Source organism: Talpa occidentalis, unplaced genomic scaffold (genome assembly GCF_014898055.3).
Source record: "Talpa occidentalis isolate TD23 unplaced genomic scaffold, MPIMG_talOcc4v2.1 talOcc4.8, whole genome shotgun sequence".
Classification (NCBI taxonomy): domain Eukaryota; kingdom Metazoa; phylum Chordata; class Mammalia; order Eulipotyphla; family Talpidae; genus Talpa; species Talpa occidentalis.
In genome coordinates, this window is record NW_023605194.1 from 74,368,839 (window position 1) to 74,391,906 (window position 23,068).

Here is a 23,068-nt window from a genome sequence, read left to right on the forward strand (position 1 = left end):
TACCTCAGGCTGCCCTTGCCTCTCCCCCGGACCTCTGGAATTCCCCTCTGACTGGTGTACCTGCAGCGACCCTGCACCTCCAGTGCAGTCTCTGATTACCTACTAGAATGACCTTTTAAGGACACAAGTCTGATCTTGTCTCATTCTTCCAGACTCTCAAAATTCTTCTGTGATCCCCAGTGCACTTTAAAATGACCCAGCAACCCCTTGTAGGTCCAGACCATGCCTACCTCTCTAGATTCTACCACCCCACTTCCGAACCCCATGTTGTATGCTCCACAATGGCTTCCTTTAATTCTTTAACTGCTGAGGTCTCTTTTGCCTCATGACCTTCACACACACTGTTCCTGGATCCTTATTTATCTTCCCACACCATACTTCTCTTCCTTAATTGTAGTTATCTTTCAGATCTCAGCTCAAACAGCCCTGCCTTAGAAAAACTTCCCCAGGGTACCTCCAGAATTTTATCAGGCCCTTGCTGAACATTTTCATCATGTCCTGGATGCTTCCGCCATAACACGTCATGATATTTAATTATGTATGTGGGTGCTTTTTAGATAAACATCTGTTTCTGCCACTAGGCTGTGACCCCATAAGGGTAGAGACCCTAACTGATTGGTTCCCCATCATAGCACTTGTGCTTACCACAGATTAGGTGTTCAAACAATGTTAGGGTGTGAGTTCATTAACAAAAGGTCCTTATTTTTTTTTTCTAACGATTCATTTATTTATGTATATAAGAGCTAGGGTGTAGGCCAGAGGGGTAGGGAGTGAGAGACAGAGTGGGGGTGGGGGGCAGAACAGGCAGACTGACCGAAATACACTGCTGAGGGGAGCAGCAGGTTAGACAGGAGAGGTCTGCTGTGCCATGTGGATCAGATCCCTGGCAGGGCTCGAACTCATGCTTCAGTGGCTGTGGATAGCTTCATAGTTCTGAGACTTAACCCCTTGCGCCACCAGGGAGGCCCCAACAAAAAGTCTTCAAATACAAAAAGGATCTCATAGAAAAAAGGAAAAACCACCTCCTGGGCACCAGTGGCTTTGTTAGACCAGATGACCCTGCTTGCTCCCTTTCCTTTCCCTGTTTTTGCCGAGGTAGGATTTGCCCAGATTCAAGGACAGTTATTATGATTGTCCAGTCAGGGACGTAGACTCACCTTCACCCATGGATCATTCAGGAATAGCTATCACCCCACATGGGAAGGTTTCTTTACAATCTACAGCTCTTTCACAGATTTGGTGTGAGTTTTTTTATATCTTCTGGGCCCACCTGGCGAGGAAACCAGAGTGTATATTTTAACTACTTGTCCACGGTTGGGGAAGCCCGCAGCTCAGAGAGGCGGAGAGGCTTGTCCCGGGGGTGTCAGCAACGAGTTGGACTTTAGCCTAGTGCTTGTGGCCCCACCTGTGTGCTCTGTGCTGTGTAGACCCGCCCCTCGAAAGTAGACTGTGCAGCTTCAGTGTCCGCAGTGGAGGTGGGGAGTGGCACTGAAAACCCAGCCCAGTGGGAAGCCGTGGGCCTTCATGCGAGGGAGGCCAGGCCAGAGGGGTGCGGTCCAGGCCAGGCCATGTTGGCTTCGTGGAACCAGGCTGGGCCTCCCACTTGCCGCAGACACTCAGAGTCCCTCAGTCAGTTCCAAGGGCCAAGAGTGGCTGTTCAGGCCCCTCTTGTAATTGCAGGAGAAGGAGCGCCCTGAGACTGTGCAGAGCAAAGCATGGGGTGCTTTAATTGCCAGAGGAGGTGGCCTCTATTCCCTCCCGAAGGACATCAAGCCCTTGAGGCATCACAGCCTCCCTGGCTTGCCTCCCGCCAAGTTGGCCAACCTCTTCCCCTCTGTTCTCTGCCCCCCAGAGCCCAAGCAGAACCAGCAGCTCCCAGGTCCTCAGCCATCTCATTTAGCCACTCCACACTCAAGAGCTCCACTCACACTGTTCCCTCCACCGGCTCCCCTCACCTTCTCACCTCCCCCTTCCTTACCTCCCCAAGCTTCAGCACTGTGCTCCTGACATCTTTTCAAGGAGACCTTCCCCCGAGCTCAGCGAGCTCCTCCCACATCCTGAGCACACTGCATTGTCTATTAAAAATCTCTCTGTGGGGGCGCCCCTGGTGGCACAGGTGGTTGAGCGCCACGCCATGAAGCTGTCCACAGCCTCTGCAGTGCCAGGTCGATCCCGGCCTGGCGGTAAGGGTCCCACATGGCGCCGCAGACCTATCCTGTCACGCCCACTGCTCCCCTCAGCAGTGTATTTCATCAGTCTGCCTGTTCTGTTCCCCGCTCTGTCTCTGGTGAATCCTCTCACCCTCCCGTGCATCTGGCCTGTATCCCGGTTCTTGTATAAATAAATAAATAAATATCTCTCTGCTGGGTCTTCATCTTCTGCTAGGTTGTAAGCTGCTTGGGGAAAGAAACGAGCCTTACGTGTGCCTGTCCTCCTAGGGCCTGGCCTTGGGGTCACCGGTCCTCCCAGGACCTGGTCTTGGGATCAGCAATGTGCACTGAGGTGCTAGATGCCATGTCAGGGCTTTATATGTAACTCACCGAACCTTACGGATGACTTGTGGTGCAGGTACTAGACCTTTTCAAACTTTTTAATTTAAAGTAAGTAGGAATCGCTGAATGTACAAAGCAATGTGCAAGAAATCCTGTCCTTCCTTCAGCTTCCCCTAGCTTAACATCTGATTTAGGTATAGTGCACTATGTGTGTGCACATGTGTGTGCGCATGTGCATGTCTGTGTGTGTGTGTGGTTTCTTGTAACCACCACCACAATCAAGATACTTATGTGCACCATCACAGTGCGCCCCTGTGCAAATCTTTATAGCTGTGGACATCTGTCCCCAGCCCTGGCGGGGGATCTGATCACCACCTCAGTGATCGCTACTTCACAACTCTTCTATAAATGGAATCATGTTCTCTTTCTGTCAGCATAATTTCCTTGAGGTTCCTCCAAGTTGTTGCCTTTATCAGGTTGGTTCCCTTGTGTCGCTGAGTGATACTTGGAGATCGTGACGTGCCAGGCTATAAGTGGTTCACCCATAGAAGTTCATTTGTGTTACCCCTTTTTATGAGTGAGAAAGCTATTTTTGCCTAGGGTCCCCCAACTAATAAATATTTAGTAATGGGCACTTAGTAGACATTTAGCGTACCAAGTTCAGCTGGGCGAGGGCACTCAGGATGCTGTCTTAGCACTCAGCATGGTGGTGCCGCAGACTCAGCGTTTGCCAGTGAGGATATGGATGAAACAGCATCTCCCTTTACACAAGTAGTAGAAGTGTCTGATTTATCCAGCACGGAGACATTCAGGAGAGAGGAGTAATCCCTCCATCTCTTACATAACTGCACTTTCAGTTTTACTTAGAATATCAGAAAAGGAAAATTGGGACAGTAAATATGATCACCTACAGGGCTGACGTTTCATTGTCTAAAATGCCCAAAGCTATTGATTTCAAATTAATATATGCCATATTTGCATGGTATTTTGCATGTAATTTGCAGGTTGCACGTTTTATCAAAATGCAGAGAAACCCTTCCAGCTCCTGCTGCTTGTCACCACCTCCCCCCCAGCTGTTGCTAGTCAGGCCCCACTGCTCCCGGTCAGGCAGCGCTGTGCAGTCTGCAGACCTATGGGCTGGGTCCCGAAAGGGCCCACCCGGAGCTGAAAAGCCCGTGAGCGTCGATGTGCGTGGAAGAGGAGCAGGGGCCTCGGGAGGATTCATTAAAGAGGATTTGTGGAGCTGTCGGGAGTCCTCAACCTCAGGCGTGGAAAGCCAAATGCGATTAAGTGATTGGAAAGGAACCACAAGTTGGACTAGTGCTGAGCCTGGGCACAGTGCCCAGAAGATGGGCTTCCTTAGCACCTCTGCCACCCTCTGTTTGGAGAGGGGCAGTGCCAAGAGAGCCAACACTGGCCTCCAGGGACACACTGGAGATAAATGGGGTCTCCAGGGTGGGGCTTTCACCGAGGTGCTGGGAAACATGTCCCCTGGACTTCTAGGGAGCCTGTGGTTTTAATCCCTGCCAGGGGCTGTGGCCGGAGGAACAGACAAGAAGGGCCAGGTCGTGGGCCTGCCCTCAGGGACCTGCTAAGGGGCTGACTCACAGAGCCAATAGGAATAATTAAATGCCCAACCTAATCCAGGGCCCAACCAGTGGGAGCTGTGGAACAGGAGAGGTTGAACTGGAGACGGTGTCCTGGAGGCGCTGGGGCTCCCGCTTCGTGGCCAGTGGTGGTGTCATGTGGGCTCAGACTTGGGGAGCAAGTGTTAGAGGAAAGAACTGCAAAGACTTCAAGGTAGCATTGACCTTCAGCAACTGCCCCCTCAGGCCCCGGAGCATGATCACCTCTGTTGTCAGGGGTGCTTCAGAGGCAGAGCTGAGGAATCCTCTTCCTGGAGCTGTGGAAGGACAGTGGGGGACAGTGAGCTGTCAGAGAGCGGCTAGCTTGAACATGGGCAATGCTGGGCAGGGGCCCGAGAGTCTGACTTGGGTTCAGTGTTCTGAGGACTCCGGCAGAAGCTTGGTGTTTTCAGAAACTGAAGGGGGAGAAAAGATCAGAGCAGGAGATGGCCTCTGGGGCAGAGCCTGAGTGGCCTGAGTGGGCTGAGTGCATCAGGAAGCGGGTGAGCCTGTGGGAGACGCAGGCCGAAGGACGAGCCAGCCCAGAGTGCTGAGAGCCAAGAAGGCCGGTGTGAGCCACACTGACCAGTCCATCAGGAGCTCCCAGAGACTGAAAGCCGAGAAAATGCTGGCTGGAGAAGAGTATGAGATTGAAAATCAACTCACAGGGGTATAAGCAAGAAGGCTCTGTGTTGAGAAAGAGAAACAGACAAGAGGGGCATTGTTATTATTGTTTTTAAAGGCAGAGAGCGGGTCAATGAAGGACTGAGTTTCCTGTGGAAGTGGAGAGGGAGGAGATTGGTTTTGCAGAGGAGCACACATCTTTCCTGAGGTCAGAGGGAAGGAAGAGAGAAGGAGCAGGAAGGCAGAGGCGTGGGGAGTGAGGCAGGCGAGGAGTGAGGGAGGTCAGGCTACCTATCTCCCCGCCCCCCATCCTCCTGATCCCATGAGGTTAAGGAGGTCCACACGGTCATCTGTCCAGAGGATGGTTCAGATGGCAGCAGAGTCTCAAGCGGATCTAGACAAGGGTTCTGTGGAGCATGCCTGGGCAGCTGTGAGAGAAATAAAAGGATCACAGCAGAGGGTCGGGTGAAGCCGGAATCATGAATCTATAATAGGCTGCCCTGTCGGCTTCCGGCTTCCATATTTTCTTGCTGTGATGCTTTGGGAAGAGAGGAACAGGGCAAGGCAGGGAGAGTTGCTAATCATGAAATTGAGTTGGGGCAGCTGTGACCCCAGTAACCTTTGCCTCATTTTTCAGCGGGATGGGGTGTTGAGCCTTTTGCAGAGACCCTCCCAGCCTGGAACCACACAGAGAGGAGGTCCATTACCTGGCCTTGCCGCCTGGGGAGCTCTGCTTTTCAAAGCTTCAGGCCATTTATTCTCCGTCTGACTTATCAATGGATCCGCTTCTAGAAGAGTCCTATTTGCCCTCCACTGCTCTCCATGCACTGTTTTCATTTTTCTCCCCTCCTCGAGATCTTGCAACAGCAGCTTAATAGCCTGCAAGAGGGTCAGGCTGGGAAGATGAATGCTGGGCCCGTGGGGCACTGTGCCCTGCCTCCCCATTAGGGAGGTGATGGAAGGCGGGGAGCAGAGAATGGATAATCCAAGGAAACACAAACAGACGCGACAAGCGGTTCGCGGGATAATCCAGCTTCCCCACGTGGGCTCAGAGTATGAGATGTTCTGAGCGCCTCTGATCTGCTGGTCTAATTAGGTCTGGTTTGGAGAGCACTAGCAGAGGAGGCAGCGAGGAGAAACTAGGATGGGCTAAGAATGGTTGTTGGGGAGAAGCCAGCAGGTGAGTGATGGATCCCCAAGTGCATAGACAAGCAGACTGGGGGCCGCGCTGGCTGCAGACAGGCGCCCTGGAACACAGCTTTCAAGGCAGCCCATTCCTCCCTCATTTGTGTCAACCCGGTCACGGGCAGGTGAACCAGGGAGAATGCCTGGGACAATCCCTTCTGACCTGTGTCAGGCCACAATCCAGTGGCCTGTGACATTCCCTAGACCCGCCACTTCCAGATGCTCTTTGTACCTGCAGACCCCCAGGAGCGCCGCCCTGCTCTCCACCCACCCTCAGCATCAGTCAGTGCCTCCTTGGTACATTTGGCATCGAGCCACAGTCCAAGGGCCCCTGAAGCAAAGAATACGAGCTTGAGGGAATAGCCCTAAAGCCTCGAATGAGCCATTGAAGAAACATGGACTTAGTCTCAGGCCTGGCCACAGAGTCCTGTAAAACCATGAGTGGCTCACCAGGCCTTTCTTGGCCTACTTTCCCTTGTTGGGGGAGGCATTTGTCATTTCAGTTCCCAAACTAATTTCAAGTCATCATGGACCCAGCCATGCCCTAAGCAGTAGCATCCTGGATTCCAGAAACTTAGGACTGTGAGCTCAGGTCCAGACAAGGGAGAGTGGTGAATTCAGAGGCACTGACTTGTGTCCATGGCCCAGGTCCCAGCCACTTAGCAGCTGCTTGACCCTGAGCATGTTATTCTTTACCTGAAAGTCAATACTTCATCTGTTAGATGGGACTTGGACTAATCTAACACAAGGTGCTCGTGAAGATCAAGTGAGAAGGCATTTAGCAAATTCTCAGAGGTCCAGTCCCTGTCAGAGGTGGAGAGGAAGCACAGGAAGTGGGGAAAAGACTGTAGGGTTCAGTCATTTGGGCCTGGGCTCAAATTCCAACTCTGAACTTGTGGCCTCTGACAAATCGGTGAACTTTCTGGGTTTTGGTTCCATCTGTAAGGTGGAGAGAAGTGGGCCTTGGCAGGGAGTTACTGTGAGGATTAAATGAGATGGTTTCTGTAAAGGGCCTGATATCCAGCAAATTCTCCCCTAAATGTTGCCCCCATTTCTTTCCCCACACTCCATATTTATCTTCCCCTTTCTATATCTCAGCCCTCCTGGGCCTTCCCTCAGAAGACACAATTTACACACAGTTACGGACACTCAGTCTGCCCGGCTTTGTCTGCGAAAACACCACACCTTCTCCATCCTCCAGGCGCTCCCGCTTCGTCTTCAGCCTCAACGTCCTTCCTCCTGACCAGCAGCAGGTGCTTGCTGAGGAATGCTCGTCTCAGCAAACCCCCAGACCCGTCCTGGCACCCCCTCTGCTGGGGCCAACTGCTGTGAATCCCCAGTCGCGGGCATCCAGAGCAGGCGCTGGGTACAGAGCGCTTGAGGAGACGCCTTCCCCAGAGCAGCTGTCTTCCCACCTGAGGTCCCACCCCATCCTGCTCCTACTTGGGCACCCAGGGGTGCCCCTCAGCACCCACCACCACTCCTGCTGTTTTGATAGTACTTCCTCTATGCAGCAGCATGGCCAACCTCTAGCCTTCCCTGCAAGGGCATCTGGGAGCCCTTCACCGCCCAGCTGCCCCTCATGGCTCCCAGCAGGAGGGCACTTTGGCCATCTGCCCAGGGAAAACGTCCAACTGCCTGTGTGGTCTGGGTTGGTCTGGACCACCCATCCCAGACCACCCTTCGGGAGGAAGGAATGTTAAGAATGCAGATTCCCAGGCGACACTCCAGACCAACTCAGCAGGTTCCAGGAATCTGCATTTTAAAATAAGCCCCACAAGATTCTTACGCACAGTAAGCTTTGAAAATCACTGATGTAACTTTCCGCCTCATGTTTATGGAGGGAGACCTCACAGCAAATCACACAAATGACAGGTGGGCAGGGGTGAATCTGTACGCAGGGTGTTACCACAGCCCTGGTCAAGATGCAGAACATGTCCATCTCCCCAGAAAACGGCCCGTGCCCTCTGTGTGCGTAGTGACTCTAAAGAGGTAACTCCTGTTGGGGGCTCTAGCAACATGGATCAGTATTTCCTGTCTTTGAATTTCTCATGATGGGTATTTGGCTTCTCTCGCTCAGTATCATGTCATGTTGTCCACTTTTATTTTTATTATTTTTTTTAAGATTTTATTTTTATGTAGAAGAGCTGGGGTGCAGGACAGAGGTGCAGGGGGTAAGAGGATTCACCAGAGACAGAGTGGGGAGCAGAACAGGCAGATCTACTGAAATACACTGCTGAGGGGAGCAGCAGGGCGTGACAGGAGAGGTCTGCCGTGCTGTATGTGGGTCAGCTCCTTGGCTGGGGATCAGACTTAGGCCTCAGCAGTGATAGTGCTAACACTTAACCCCCAGGCCAGCAGGGAGGCCCCGTGTTGTCTACTTTTAAAGGCCAAAAAACCTTAGTCTCCACTCTCTGCACTCATCCTCCCTCAAGGTAGCTAGGTAACTGGGTGGCTAGGTGGCTGAGTAGGTAGCTAACTAGGGGGCTAGGTAATTAGGGGGCTGGGTAGCTACGGGGCAGGGTAGCTAGGAAGGGAAAAAGGAAAGAAAGAAAAGTTCTTCAGGCCTAAGCTGAAGCCCCGCTCTCTGCAGCCTCCTCCCTGCCTCCCCTTGGGCCTGTGAGGGTGATGTTGGTCACCGGCCCCCATGATTTTAGTGCCCCTGGAGGCTTGGGACCCGGCTTGGGTCTGCTCCCTGCCCGTCTCTCTCTGACGCAGCTCCTGGGGACACTCATCTGTTTTGTGTGGATTGCCAGAGTCCAAGCACATTCCAGATAAAATTGGCCAATTTAAGCTACAAATGAAAAGACAAATGAGATGGAAATTGCACGGAACAAGCCTGCTTCTCATCAGCAGGTAGCAGTCCTGACATGCTGAGCTGCGCAACCTACTTAAGCCTTTCCCTGCAGTGAGGTCGGAAGGGCTTTCCCGGCGATGGGAAACACCACCTCCTCACACCCAGCCGGGCAGAGGCGGGAGCAGCCCAAGAGGCTTGGAGAGGGTGCAGGAGGGGGCAGGCAGAGGACACAGGCTGGCACAGAAACAGGGCACTATAGAAAGAGGGCTCTACCATTCCAAAAAGAAAAAAAAACAAAAAAACATTGAACATAATCTGGTTGCCAGGCCCCAGGTTAGGTGCTCAGACTATAAAGAAGGGCAAGATTTGGCCTTAAGGGGCTCCCAGCCTAGGAGAAGAAGAGAAAGGGAGATGACGGTGACAATGACAGAAAAGGCAAGGACAGATGGAGACACTTTTTGTGAAAGGAAGAGAAGGAGCTGCTGGGAAGGAGCCCTAGGGGTAGGAGGGAGAACTGGGGGTCACGCAGCTGGAAAGGTGGAAAGAGCCCAGCGACCAGCTGAGCTAGGGGCCAGCTCAGGCCATTTCAAGACCCAGAATATGCTGGAGCAATAGGTTCATTGCAGGGAGGAAGTGAGTGGGGTTTACCCTCTCTGCACACACATACAGCTGGACCAGGGAGGGCAGCCCTGAGGACAGCCTGGAAAGGGGGACTCACAAATAGCTTTCAGATGTCATCTGATTGATTCTTGAAAGGGTGTCAAGGAGGAGGGCAGCAGGGCGGGAGCTCAGCAGTCTAGCCAAAGGGTGCACCAAGCAAAACATTCGGATAGTGCTTTAGTCCCTATTGTGCAGAGTCGTCTAAGATCCAGGGATTCTCAATCTCTGGGTCTCTATCTCGTCCATTTCTGAGTTGAGGGAGTTGCAGAGAGACAGGGAATGCAAATTTGTTTTCACGCAGGCCCAAGTTAAGTACAGTTTTTATAATAATAATAATAATAGCAAACACTTACAGAGCACTTACCCTAAGCCAGGCTGTTCTAAGCACTTAACATGTATTAACTCATTTGCATAGTAAATCTACCAGGGAAAAAAATACTAGTGCATTTCAAAGCCAAACAAAAATGACTTTTGACTCTGTATCTTCCCCCCCCACACACACACACACACTCTGCTCTGAAGCAGATTCTGAGCTTTGACCACTGCTGGAAGTACTCTAAGCCAGCCCTCTCTTTTTTTTTTTTTTTTTTTTTTTAAATCTTTTATTTTTTTTTTTTTTTTTATAGAGGCATGTTTTTTTTATTTATTTATTTATTTATTTTATTTGCTTGTTTTTGTTTATACATGCACTGGGTACAGTCAGAAGCACGGGAGGGTGAGAGAATTCACCAGAGCCAGAGCGGGGAGCAGAGCAGGCAGAAGGACCGAAGTACACTGCTGAGGGGAGCAGCGGGCGGCAGGAGAGGTCTGCGCGCCATGTGGGACCCTCCTCTGGTGGCCGGGGAGCAGCCGGGGATCGAACCGGCGCCGCAGAGGCCACGGGCAGCTTCGCAACCCAGCGCTCAACCGCTGCGCCACCGGGGAGGCCCAGCCAGCCCTCTCTTTCTTGGGGGACCCTGAGGCAGAAGTCCTTGGGGGTTGAGTTTGGAAGCAGTTTGAGGAGCACTTGAATGACTCCAGATCCTGCTGGGCCCCCTAGGCTCCTTCCTTATCCTCTGAGCTGAAATGCTCCCCAGACCCAGTGCTGGGTGCTCAGGAAGAGAGGACATGACTGGTCCTTGGGGTGAGCGTGGCCCTCTCTCCCGGGACGTCTCTGTCTATCACCAAATCAGAATCTAAGGTGCACCTTAGGGAGGTTGCTAAGCCTGTCACCAGGGAACTAGTTACCATAGCAACAGAGGTACACGGGACCCTTGACATTCTCAAGCAATACATCATAGCCCTTGATGAGTCCACGGAGAGATACCACATAATTTCCCCCATGAAGTGCAGGGAAGTATGGCTGAGCCATGGAGTGAGGATGACCAGGGAGGGCAGCGCCATCTCCTTGGCTCTCCAGGGAATTTCCCTGAATCGTCCCCCCAGCTCTTACAAGTTAGCAACGTGTGCTCTTTTTTTTGGGAGGGGGTAGGGGGCTGTAGAGAATAAACCACTTTATGATAAACCCAAGAATGCTGCTTTTCCAATGACCGGTAATAAGGAGGGACTCGGGTTAAACACGAGAGGCTGAACGGGTCTGTGTTTCTCTCTGCTACCTCCCCAAACCACGCTAAACTAGAGCAGAGGACTGAAACAGCCTCCAGCTGACAAGCCAGGGCGAGGAGGCCAGAGCGAGTCGATGGTGTCAATACAATTGTGGAGGAGAAACGCCCTGACTGGGCTTGATAGAGACCCACGGACCCCCCAAAGCCAAGGAGAGGCTTTACCCTCCCTAGTCATCCTCACTCCATGGCTCAGCCATACTTCCCTGCACTTTATGGAGTCACTTTATGGAGATACTGAGGAGTCCCTAAGAAGTGGGAGCACCCCTGCCACAGGCCCACTGCAGGGCTCAGAGTCCAGAGTGGGAGAGTGATACCCCAGAGTGACTCCTCATTTCACCACAGAACTATCCCTGTTTTCCCCCAACAGCATCCTGAGGAGACCCAACAAGCACCCGCTTGGTGACATGGGCCCAAGAGTGTGTGGAGACGAGGCGATACTCTAAAAAGTGGGCATTTGCTGAAAGTTTCAAACCAGCAGGGGAAGCCCCTTGCCCTTCTCCCTCTGTGGGCTCTGGGGATGCTGCTGGCTGGGCACATGGTGACACTGGGGACCCCCAGCCCCTTCATGGTGAGTCCCCCACAGTTGACAGCTCTGCCCATGCACACAGGGCTCCTGGGCAACATGCAGATCCCTCGCTTGTAAATGTGAGCCTCTGCCACGGGCTACACACTCTCAAGGAAAGCATCTCGTATTAAAAAGCATCTATCAAGATAAACAGAAAACAACTCGAAGGAAACATGCTATGCAGGGAGCAAAGAAAGCGTGCAGCTTCCACTGCCTCAATTAACAGCCTCACAAAGAGGCAGGGGGGTTATCCCCACAGAACAAGAACAAGGGGCCACTTTAAAAAATGGAGGTATAATTCACGTACCATGAAATTAACTCTTTTAAAGTGTACAATTTAGTGGGTTTTAATGCATGCAAAAAGTTGTGCCACCACTATCTAATTCTAGAAAAAGCCCACAAGCAGCCATTACCCATTCTTTCCTCTCACGCCCCAACCCCCACGGCAACCACTAATCTACTTTCTGCCTGGAGATTTCCCTGTGTGGGACATTGTGTGAGTGACATAGACAATCGGTGGCCTTTGTGGCTGGCCTTTCACTGAGCATTTGTCATGATTCATCCTCATTGTCCAGGTTTTAATGCTTCCTTCCTTTTGACTGATTAGTGTTATATTATACGGCTGTTTCACAATGTATTTATCCATTTATCAACTAATGGACACGAAGGTGATTTTCACTTTTTAAGGAAATGCAGAAAGCACAGATGAGATCTTAGAAATTGAAAATATATTCCATTTCCTGAAATGAAAATAATTAACTTCCCAGGATTGCATAACCCACTGGGTGTCCAACAATTTGTGAAAAAAGACTTTCACAAAGATACACCACTTTGAAATTTCAAAATGTCAGGGATACAGGGAAGACTCTACAAGTATCTAGAAAGAAAAAGACAGGCTTTAGGAGAGCAGCAGAACCCTGAAAGCAAGGAAATAGTGGGAAAGGTCTTCAAACTTATGAGGGAAATTTATTTTCAATCTGAAGTTATATTTCCAATAGAGACATTTTTAAATTTATTTATTTATGCACACAGGAACTGGGGTACAGGCCAGAGGTGTTGGTGTGACAGGATTCACCAGAGACAGAGTGGGAAACAGAACAGGCGGATCAACTGAAATACACTGCTGAGGGGAGCAGCAGGAGAGTCAGGAGAGGTCTGCTGCGCCATGTGGGTAGCTCCCTGGCCGGGGATCAAACTCGTGCTGCAGTGGCTGCAGATTGCTTCATAGGTTGCATCTTAACCCCTTGTGCCACCAGGGAGGTCCACAATAGAGACATTTTTAAACACACAGATTTTCGGCTAAGTTAGCTTTTTCAAAATTGACTTGAGGGTGCGCTCCACCAGAACAAGAAAGATGATGTGAAACCCCAGGAGAAAGAGAGATACTAAGGATATTCAACACCCCAAGATGTCAGAACCGGCAGGTGCCAAAATGTTAACAATGGTAGCAATGGGTGGGAGAGGAAATTGCTTCCATTTTCTCCATGTTTTTCTATATGTTCTAATGTTTTCATAATGCCTTTTTATACCTAAATCACTACATAACTATTGGCAGACCCAGAGAGCCAGGGGCAGCAAGAGCAACAGAGGAGGATGTGGCACCTTGGGGCCCACCGAGTCTCCTCTTACCCCCCTGCTGGCACAGCCCTGAGCCATGTCAGACCCTTGTCTTTCTGTCTACCCTACTAGACTGAGAGCTTGCAAGGACAAGGAACTGGGTCTTGTTCATCCAGTGTGTGTGTGTGCGTGCATGTTGTGGATAGACACACATATAGATGGATGGTAGATTAGATGCCCAGAGCCTGGCAGAGAACAGGCATGGAATCAGTGCTGGGGTGTGTGTATAGAGAGAGAAAGCCAGGAGGAAAGAAGGAACCCCATCAAATGCAGACCATAAACTGGATGAAACCAGAGCTGGGACACCACAGGGCTTTAGAGACTTCAGTTTTATGTCACACAATCAGATGGGCTGCTAAGAGATCAAGGAAGGCCCCAGCCTGGGGCTCCCCTTAGGGCTTCCCAAACTGGGGTCAGGGGAGCCAACTCCTGGAGTAAATACCCCTGGGATTAGTCATTGTCTGAACTTTATCTCGCAGATCAGTCAGTAGCAGCCTTGAGTTCCAGGGTGCCCTTGCTCTAGTCACTTCCCTGGTCTGGTCTTCTTTCCTTCCACTGAAAAGAAAGGAAGTGAAAATGACCCTCTGGCCAGTTCTGACCTTCTGGGGCTCAACAGCCTCCCAGGAGGCTGAGCACCAACTCACCTTGCTCAGGTGGAGACAGAAGGCGGGCTGAGGGCCCTGCTTCCTGGTTACAGCTTCCATCTGTGGAGCAGCTACTGAAATGGCGCAGGGACAGGACTGCAAGGCCGGCTCTTCCCAGGAGACAGATTCTGGCCAGGTGGCACTCGCTGCCCACTGCTCCCATCAGAATCCCCTGCCAGAGCGCTAGTTCCATGGCAGGTTCCTGGGCTCCACCCCAGACCTGCAGAATCAGGGATCGGCTGTGTGGGCTGGGTATTTGCATGTTAACAAGCACTCTAGGTGATTTGTGGGAACACAGACTTGATAAACATAGGTTTAGGGGGCGCTGGGATTCTGGATGAGAGGTTCAGTGCTCAGAGCAGAAAGAGCTACCATTTATCCAGTACCTACTCCACGTGGGGCACATTTTGACATTTCTAATCTTTACGACTACCACCCTGCAAAGCAGGTATGATTACTCTAATTGTACGGAAGAGAAAACTGAGGCCCAGAGCAATTAACTTGCCACACATCACACAGATAATGAGACTAAGGGCACACATTTTCACTCCCGTCCTTCTTGGCGCTTCCATGGCACAGCTCCGGCTTCTTGCTTAGGGCCTGAACAGCAGCTTGCTGCCCCCAGAACTTGAGTGCCCTGCTGAACTGGCAGAGAGGAGGGTTCACGGGCAGGTAGAACACCCTGGGGTGGGGAGAAAGGTCAGAGCTGGCCTCTGTCCTACCCTGCTTCTCCTGCTCCCTGCCTCAGGCCTTCTTCAGGCCAGAGGCACTGTTTTGACGGGTGTGAAGCCATCCACCTCTGTCTTTCCGCTTTCCCAGCCTCCTATTTTCTCACTAATTAAAGAGGAGGAATAATTCCCCCTGCTGTGTGCTGCTGGCAGGGAGCCAAGCTCTGCTGGGGAAGGCAGCCCAGCACCTGGCAGGGAGACACCTGGGTGAAGACACCTGGGTGAAGGGGCTAGCTAGGGTCGCCAGCAGAGGGGAGAAAGTAGCCCAGGAACTGGACAGATGAGTGGCATTAAGCGCATTCACGCTGCCATGAGGCCACCCCACCGCTGCCATTCTAAAGTCAGGCGATTTTATTTAGTTTTATTGACTCCCTCCCCCATGCTGTATGTCTGGGTGACATTTATTTTATAACTGGAAGTTTGTACTCTTGATCCCCAATTCTTTAGCTAGGAGGCTGTGCGTTCTCACCTTCCCTGCCCCAGGCAGGCCACCCCACTCTGGGTCTGCTCCTGTGATGGCACCTCCTGGGATTCTCTGCGCTGTACCTCATCAGAAAACCCCGCCCACAGCCCCGCCCACAGCCGTGATGCTGGCTCTTCCCCAGCCTTGCAGTGACCCACCATCCAGTGAGTCCCGGATTCACTGAGGGCTTTGAGGTTTCCAGACTTCAGTGCTAATGCTGGTTCAAGTCTCTGTCCAAAGATTCCCTCCTGCAGGAGGCCTTCCCTGCACCTAGGCAAGCAGCACCAAGCTCTCCCTCTCCTAAACTAGCCCCCTATTGTCGCCCTAACAAATAGCCACACATCTATGAGCCATCTCGGTGCTGTAACCGGAAATCTGTCTGACCTGTCTAGGCTGGTTTCTGTCCTCCAGGTTGCAAAGGCCAGGCTGGACTCTGGAGCTCTGGGGAGGCTGCTGAGCTGGTCCAGGTGTTGCTTGGGTGCTGTGCGCAGCGGCTGCGGGACGGGCCCCGTTTGTTTGTGGCTGTCAGCTCCTCGAGGGGTTCCTCAACCCTGTGTTGGAACCAACAACAGGACAGCAAGTATCAGCCTGCCTGAGCCCCTCTTCTGTTGCTGTTGGAGAAAATTCTCTGCTTTTGAGGACCCATGTAATTAGATCTGTCCCTCTCAGGTAATCCGGCACGCCCTCCCTAATCTTAAGGTCCACAAGTCTAGTTACCTCTGCACTGCCCCTTTTGCCATGTGAGAGGTAAGACTCCGCGGGTTCCAGGGATGAGGGCGTGGACGTTCTCTGGAGGGCCAGTTTGATGCCGTGTTCCTTCAGGGCCCCTGTCGCTCTCTGGTGACTGACTTACATGCTTATTATCCACTATTTCCCATGCCTCTCACTGCTCCCCTCCCCCTACCACATAGCGCCACAATTGGTGATTGTGCCTGCATTGCCCACTGCAGTGTCCCTAACCCTCCTTCACGGTGCTTAGCACACAGTAAGCCTTTGGTGTTTGTTGAATGAATGCATGAGTGTTATGATGGTTGTTGGATGCTTAGTAGAAATGGAAACTCCTGGTAAGTCTAAGGAGACTTCCCAGAGCTCACCCATCGGCTGGGCACATGGCAGGTGCTCACACCAGGGAGACCCCTGCGTGCTAAAGCAATGCCGGCTTCTGACCAGCCACCTCCCCAGCCCTGCCTTTTTGCCAGTGTCCTCCCCGTCTCTCACCCAGGACCTCTAGGGTCTCAGTCTCTCCTTGTAGGAGTGTCCCAAGGGTAGAAGCCTGAAGCAAGGTGGAAGGGATGGAAGACCAGTCAAGGAGCCAGCAAGGAAGGCCTCAACTCAGCTGGGTTCAAAGCCAATCCACCTGGGACTTCAAGCAATTAATTTCCCCAATCTGCAAAACGATCAGCTTCTGAGGGAAAACAATTAGCCCACTGCAAATTGTAATTGTCATCTCACTTCTGATTTTAATTTGGACTAATGAGGGCTAAGTGATTCTGGCTCCCTCCCCTCCCGCTGCCCCCTGGCCCTGGGCCCTCACCTGCCACCGGGCATTTAACCCTTGGCTGCCCAGCTTGCACCAGAGGCTGAGGTTTGAGGGCTGGCACAAGGCCGGAGCTGGGCAGGGTGGGGCAGTTGCCAGCAGGAGGGAGATGAGAAGCGTGCCTTGGGCCCACAGGGGAGCTGCCTGTTTACAAGGCTCCTAGGCAATCAAAGTTTTATTGAATAGAATTGACTACTGGCTCACTCCTCTGTCACAGCCAGTTACCTCCAGCTGCGTGGTCTCCAGGGACCCGCTTCCAGAGCATCTGTCTGCCTCCTTTGGGCGGGCTACCTGACCAGGCCTTGCACTCCCCACTTCCCACCCCAGCCCTGGCCATGTGGGAGTGAGCAACAGGAGAAAGCTGGGGCACCGACCATCTACCATCACCGTCCGTGTGGGAGTGACCTTGGACCACAGTCTAACGCCCCTCCCACTCCTACTGAACAGCCCAGAGAGGGAAGGGACTCACTCAAGGTCACAGAGGGCAGGAACAGCCTCTCCTGCTGTCTTGTTTGCCTAATTGTGTTTCCCTGTGAGTATCTTTTCCTCTCTTGCTCCTGCTGTGTGCCCCACACAAGGCCTGGCAGTGCCCCCGATGTAGAAACAGGAGATTGCTAACCCCGAAGCACCCGTATATGTTCTCCCACCACCCTAGCATCCTTCCCCCATCCCTGGTCGCCTCATTTCTGCTTAGGTTGGTTGATTCATTCATTCTCACAGCAGTTCATTCATCACAGCAGCTGTCGGGGGGCCCCATGCTAGGTGCTGGCATGCTGAGACAAGTGGGATCTCCCCACCCCAAATGATGGCTACATCCTGAGCCACAGATGGGAAGGGGCCCAACCTTACTCCAGGGGCTGCTGAGTGATCCTGAGCTCACCCAGGTCCTTGCGTGTCGCTGCTGGAGGAGTCAGGCTTGGAGTCAGGAGTCCTGAGTTCTTGACCCCAGTTGGCTGACTCTCCTTCACCTGGTCCCTCTGTCTGGGTCCAGGGTCTTGGGAGCTGGAGCCCCCACCCCTGACTCTGTGATGGGGGGGGGGACCACTTGCTGCCCGCCCCACCTCCTTACATGCTGTGGAGAAGCATGGCCTGTGAGGGCCCTGGCCTGGTGGGGAGCAGCCTGTGTCCGGGCCTGCTACCCCCGGGCACCTGATGTGCCTGAGCCTCCAGCTCCTCACCTGGGGAGTGGGAAGCTGGGGCGCATCCACACAGCACAGAGGCCATGCAGGGGAGCTGTTTGCACACCAGCAGGTGAGAGCTGAGTGCCCCTTGGAGACACAGCCTGCCACAGGCCATAAGAGGACATCTCTCCCCACTGCAGCCGGGCATCCTCCAGGCCACAGCAGCACGTGGGGACACAGGAAGTGCCGGGGAACAGGAGAGGAAAGGATTCCTCTCTCGGCCTTGCTGCGGGGACACTGGATTGGGCTCCAGCTCGACAGGCCGCCATCAGCAGCTGAGCTCTGTCAGACCGCGAGGGCAGTCTCATGATAGGCTACTGCTCACCTGTGTCCTGCCTGGCCTCTCTCACTGGGCCCTGAGGGAAGGCGTAATTGGCTACTCCCCTCCCACATTGTCTTCTTTGCATTTCCCCCTCATCTGCCCCTGCCCACATCCCAAAATAGTTTTAGTCCTGTAGAAACTCTGTGGTGTTAGCTGCAGCTGCACTGTTCCTCCCCTGCCTGCACAGCTCCCATGCCCTTAGCCTGACCCAAGGGGAGGCCCGAAGCCTCACCCCTGTCCCTACCTTTTCCACAAAGAACTTGCTACCCCAGTGTGTTTGTCTCCCCACCCAGGACATTTGCATGGCAACCGCTGCTGCTGTGTGAGCCAGCCTCCTGCAACTTCTTGTGCATAGGCCCACACAGCTGTGAGAGGTGGTGTGCAGTCACCCCCAACAGCTGCCCCCAGCTTTCCCTTCCCCCTCATAGTTCACCCCAGTCCTTCACCATCTGCTGAATATCTCATACCTCCCTGTTGGGGGCATCTGCAGAAATGAAGGTTGCTCCTTGGAGAGGCGGTACTGGGCTAGGGTGAAGAGGGGACTTCTCCCAGCCCTGCTGTCACCTCTGCCACTTGCCCCCACCAGGATGCAGGTGAGGAAACAGGCCCACAGAGGTTAGGTGATGTAGCTTGGGGGTCCTAGAGCTTTGGGGAGGACTCAGAAGTCATCTGCTCATTCTCTTTATTTTGCTGCTGGGAAAACCGAGGTCTACAAAGGAATGCGTTTCCCAGACGCTCACGGAGGCGCGCAGGCAAGTTCAGCATGCAGCTGACTAGTGAGGCTGGGAGACCATTCAGCCCTGGCTCCCGGAATGGGGTGGGAGGTATTTATTGATCAGCCAGGTAGCTGGCATCATGCCAGGTGCTTTCCACGATCACTTTATTTAATCCTCACAACAAGTCTTGAGAACATCCTACTGTATTTTTACATTTAACAAGACAAGGAAATTGAGACAGTGCGACCAATTCACCCAAGGGGCCTCAAGCAAGTGGTGGAGGTGGAATTTGAACCAAGGTCTTTTGATCTGTGGTCTGTGCTAGCGCTGTCAGTAGAAGTATGCTACAAAACGTGTGTGATTTTTCACATCGCAGGAGCCACCGTAAAAGCATAAAAAGAAACAGGTGGAATTAATATCATTTTTAACCTAATATATCCAGAACATTATTTCAAGATGTAATCAACACGACAAATGTATTCATGAGATAGTTTGCATTCCTTTTCCATGTAAGCCTGCAAATGCTGGTGTGTGTTTACACGCTCAGCACATCCCGATGACAATGGCTGCCACATCTGGCTGCCTCTGTTCTAGCTGCCGCTCTGTTCTGCTGAGCCACAGGGTGACTGTCACCTGGCCGCTGCTGCCCTTGACTGCCTCCTGTCCTCAGAGTGCTCTCCTTCCCTCTCACCTGCTTCCAGTACCCACCCTCTCTCCCTCTCTGGCTCAGTCCTGGAGAAGGTCTTGTTGTCAGACACAGAAACTTTAAATAGGTGAGACAAAGGTGACAAATGTTCCTCATTTACATTCAGGTTCTATCTGGCTTTTTTGGCCCCATTGAATGGCACCTCTATCAAAACATCTCATTTGGAAATGTCAGAGTGGCTTTTGATAAGTCATCAGTCACCCTGATGGCGGCTGACAGCGGTAAGAGTATGGTGGTTTCTAACACACTGCGGAGCGCGTCTTCTGCAATTGCGTACGATTTTATTTATTCAACTTGGCATGAAGTCTCTCTTAAAGGAAGAAAACTATTAACCCTGCCACACCAGCTTCTCAAGATCTTCTTTTCCCCTTAACCTTCCAGTTTCTCTTTTGCCTCCTAGCTCCTTTCCTGCCTGGCTCAGAATCTTCCAGTCCCTGCGGGCCATGCTCCTACGCACCTCCACTCCCCTCTGGCCCCTCCAGCAGGAGTCAAGCCCGCCACCCTCATGGCGCCCCTGCAGGAGGCTGTGAACGCTGCTCACTGGTTCACGTCTCTGGCTTTGCATCAGGGTGCTGCGTCCTCAAACAGCTCCCCTGCTGAATTCCAGCCTCTCCACAGCCGGTTTCCTTCCCATTACATGGCAGGTGCCCCCTCCCTGGCCCAGCTTCCCTTCCGTCCTCCCCAGCTCCTCCAGCTTGCCAGTCAGCCGCAGCTCCTCCTCCTGAGGGCTGGCAAACCAGGGCCTCTCAAATTCAGGGGTAATGAATAGTTTGGGGAAGGGCCATTCATTAAAAACAAATGAAAAACAATCACAAGCATAAAAAATCCAGCCCCCCCCCATAAAAAATCCAGAAATCATAAACCCCAAATTCTTTCAGCTCATATATTTCTCATGAAAAATAAAGGCTCCCCAGTGATGAGATGGACTGGATCAGGCCAGCCAGCCTGGCCCACCCCTCCCTCATTTCGCTTGCATCTGGCATCCCCCTCTTTCCTCATCGTGGAGGGCTTCCCCAACCCCTCCTCACACTTCCTTGCCACTCTTTTGGAGTTGAGGCTTTGACCAAGGAGTGTGAGGAACCAAACTTGGTGGGATTGCGGCTGGCGAGGGAGGGAGACCCCGGCTGTAACTGAGTCCCAGGACAGCGCTGTGCCAAGCTGCCCTTCGACTGAGGAAATGCAGGTGCGGACACTGCCTCCGGAGGTGCCTTGTAAACCCGGGCACGTGGGCAACCCGCAGCCCTGACCCCGGCTTCCAGGGAAGGCTGTCCAGGGCCACTCTGGCAACTGACGCTAGCCATCCTCCACCCGTTCTCTGTCATTGTCATTGCTAGTGAAGGAGAAACAGCAGCCCTTTCTCCGTGCGCGCCTCCCCCACCCCGTCTCCTCTGGGGGCTGTGTCGTGATTTCTGCAGAGGCAGCATCTTGTAAAGAGAAAACTTGCGTGCTACGGCTGGACCAACCTGGCTCCAATTTTAGCTTGTGCCCCTTCGTGCTCAGCTCTGGGAGAGAAGCTCCCCACTGAGCCACAGTGTCCTCACCTGTGAAGTAAGCCGAGGCCCTGGCCTCCAGAGCAGGCCTCCTGTGACTCCAGTCTCCTCCCCTCCCTGGCCTCTCCCTCTGAGTAGGTAAGGAGGGCTCTGGGATGACTGACAAGCTCCGACCCTGTGGCTTGGAGCAGACAGGGCGGGATCAAGCGCGTCAGCCTCCTACCAGCACACCCCACCCGTCTGCCTAGGCCAGACCAGGGGTGGGCCTGCTCCAGTAGGAGCCAGGCCGGCCACCGAGGGGGGGCTGCCACCTTGGAAGGAAGCCTTCTGTGAAGGGTATCCCTGCTGCTGGCCATGGGCCACCACCCCACTTGTTCTTTCTTTTATCCCAACCCATGTTTATTGAGCACGGCGACATGCAGACCCTGCACCAGGTGAAGCAGATGCCAGGATGGAGCAGGCCTGCCCAGGAACTGAGCCATGGAGTTGGGCGGCCATTCCATGACTCCTGATGAACTGGGGGGTTGGGGGTTCCACGGGAGCCACAGGGGAGTCATGAAGGAGATGACAATTGAGGAATTTGGAGGACAGAGAACTCCCCATGTGGAGAATGGAGGCACAGCCCACGACAACAGTTCAGAGGCCTGAAGCACAGAAGAGAACAGCCAGGTCAGGGGGGCTGGCAGGGCTGCGGAGGTGGGCAGCCACCGCTGCTGGAGCGCCAAGGGGTCTGCCCTCTGATAGAGGGGCACTGGTCATCTCTCGACAATGGTGTGGAGCTGGCAGGACACAGATGGAAAGCCCAGGTGGCCGGGGAGGGGGCTGGAGGGAAGAACAGTCAGACAGCCTCCCAGGAGAAGACCCCCGGGTACAGTAAGGGCGGGGCTCCTGCTCAGCGGGTAGGGCGGCAGCTTCTGATCGCCCTGTGCATTTAACCAAGCAGCCTCCCCTGCCACCCCTTTGCTCTGCAGTGGCAGTGGCACAGCAGGAGGTAGAGATGGCCCCATCCTTGCCCAGGCTTGCTGGGCAAGCGCTCCCCCTGTGTGCCAGTCTCTCTGTGAGGCTCTCTGTCAGCGTGACCTCATGGAATCCTCAAGATAATCCTGTGAGATATCACCCCATTTACAGAAACTGACACTCAGAGAGGTTAGATTACCTGTCCAAGGCCACAGAGCTGGGGAGCTGGGGGGTAGCAGGCGCGGGGCCTGAACTCCTGCCTGTCACATTTTAAAGGCTTTGTTCTAGCACTTGGCGGTGCGGAGCTTTTGGTTCCCAGATGCCTGAATCTGATCCCTGTCTGGCCCTGGGGTTCTGGAAGAATTTCTATGACATTGATGTTGCCTTCATCATTAGAAGGCTGTCGCTGGGGTGACAGGGAACAGCAGATTCAGAGCTGTCACAATGGGAAAAATGAGGCGACGGGGAAGGTGCTTCATCACCGCCTCTGAATCTGCGGTGGCCAAGCGCTGCCAGGAGAAAGGCTGCCATCGTTCTGCTTCAGCTGTGTCCCCAAACTGCCCTCACCCCTGTCTTCAAGCAGATGGAATCCAGGCCCCCAAATCCACCACTGGGGGCCAAAAGATGAAGTTACCTTTATGGAAAGGAGCCATGCATCCTCCTCAGCCCAACCAAGGAATAGTGCTGGAAATTGGGGACCATAGACCCACAGAGGCACTGGTACAAACCACGACCTTCTCTCCAGAAAGACACACCCATACCCACATGCACACACACTTGCCTGCATGTGCATGCACACACACGTATTTGCACACATTTGTAGTGTTCCCAGACTGCCAGCTATGTATCGGCTGGAGAGGTTACGTGGGCCTTCTCTCAAGCTGCTCACCACTGTGTCTCCTCCTCCGACCCCTTCTGTGTTCTTTGCTTGGTTCTGGAGAAAACAGAGTCCAACACAGATCTAGTGGTTTCTCTTTAAGAATGGGGGGAGGAGCCGGAAGCCACCCGTCAGTGGGCTTAAGTGGTACAGGGTCCTGCGCATCTGTCAGGTGGTCATGTACAGGGGGGCATGCTCGGGAGGCTGCCTGGGTAGTCAGGTGAGATGCAGGGTAGCTTAGGACGCTGGCTCTTAGCCCCTTGGGAGCCCCTCATTGC

The 23,068-nt window shown here is 53.2% G+C and overlaps 1 protein-coding gene and 1 long non-coding RNA gene across 2 annotated transcripts in view; one reads left to right on the forward strand and one right to left on the reverse strand.

Annotated features, from left to right (window-relative positions):
• LRRN2 (leucine rich repeat neuronal 2) overlaps window positions 1-23,068 on the forward strand; it is a 57,488-nt gene that overhangs the window by 13,408 nt on the left and 21,012 nt on the right. The window lies entirely within an intron of this gene.
• On the reverse strand, window positions 12,697-15,553 carry LOC129145072 (uncharacterized). The gene is made up of 3 exons (XR_008550116.1): window positions 15,389-15,553; window positions 13,814-14,033; window positions 12,697-13,724 (listed from the first exon to the last, which is right to left on the reverse strand). It is a non-coding gene; the product is annotated as an uncharacterized LOC129145072 (long non-coding RNA).